The sequence below is a fragment of the Apium graveolens genome, chromosome 11, assembly GCF_009905375.1.
Source record: "Apium graveolens cultivar Ventura chromosome 11, ASM990537v1, whole genome shotgun sequence".
Classification (NCBI taxonomy): domain Eukaryota; kingdom Viridiplantae; phylum Streptophyta; class Magnoliopsida; order Apiales; family Apiaceae; genus Apium; species Apium graveolens.
Genome location: NC_133657.1, coordinates 42546783 through 42547581, shown reverse-complemented (window position 1 = coordinate 42547581; position 799 = coordinate 42546783).

Here is a 799-nt window from a genome sequence, read left to right as displayed (position 1 = left end):
TTGGTTTTTGAAACGTAAAATGAATATCCAATTCTAATGATTAGTTAAAAAGAAACTTGATTCCTTTGAATCCGCTCATTTGATCATTGTTTAACTTCAGTTATCGTTATCGTGACTTGCTGAGCTAGTTAGCTCAGCCTTGCGATTCTTTTATATATTTTACAGTTGAAAAGAATATGGATGATAGTGAAGTTCCTCAGTCCAAAGTGCGGGCTAAGGTTCCAGTTGAGCTGGATCGAGCTAGCAGAAGTTTCATGCGGTAAAGAGATAGTTAGATTGTAAGAATGATTTTATTTTCAATTGTAAGTTAAATTAGTTGGGATTGGTACGATGTAATAAATTAAGGTTGTGGCTTGTTTTCATACTTTAACCTGTTGCGATCCGTGGTTTTGTGAAGCAGGGTCATTGTCAATAATATTTCTTATACAGGTTCATATATTGTGTTTGTGTTGTGGACCCCAAACTTCTGACCCGGGTTTGGAGGGCGCCACAGGTTGGTATCAGAGCTACAGGTTATAAGTCACTGAAACAAGCCTAGATTGTCGGGATTGGGTAGAGGGTTAGGATTAGGAATAGAAAATAGAAAGATAAGATGTCGTGAGGACGAGTGTGACTATATAGTAGGTCTCCAGCATGGTTCGTGTTGCAATTCGGGATTCTTAGCTTGCGACGTGATTTCTGAAAGGAATATGTCCTAAGTCCAATCGTGTATTAGGATTTAGGAATAACTTTTATGTAATCTGTTTTGATTTTATTGATATTAATAAAGACTTGTTTTGTTTTTATTACGGGCTCTATC